The sequence below is a fragment of the Pygoscelis adeliae genome, unplaced genomic scaffold, assembly GCF_000699105.1.
Source record: "Pygoscelis adeliae isolate BGI_AS28 unplaced genomic scaffold, ASM69910v1 Scaffold392, whole genome shotgun sequence".
NCBI lineage: Eukaryota > Metazoa > Chordata > Aves > Sphenisciformes > Spheniscidae > Pygoscelis > Pygoscelis adeliae.
In genome coordinates, this window is record NW_008824293.1 from 862136 (window position 1) to 862445 (window position 310).

Below are 310 nucleotides of genomic sequence, written 5' to 3' on the forward strand. Positions count from 1 at the left end.
TGCCTCCAGCACAGTTCCAACCATAGCATGGACGGTACGGAACTGGCAAGTTTTCATAATTAAACCTCTGCCACTGTTCACAGCAGTCCACAATCAGGCAAAAGTCCTGCTGGAGTCAACAGGCATTTTGGACAGACTATGGATCATGTTTTCCTGTGGAAGATCTCGACCCAAAACTAGACGTAGCCAGCCAGCACAGTGAAGGCGTGACCGCTCAGCCCCACCTTACCTCCTCCTCTGAATGGGTGTCACTTCCAAAGCGTACCCGGTCAGACACTAGCAGGGACCATCCTCCCATCCTGCCCCACGG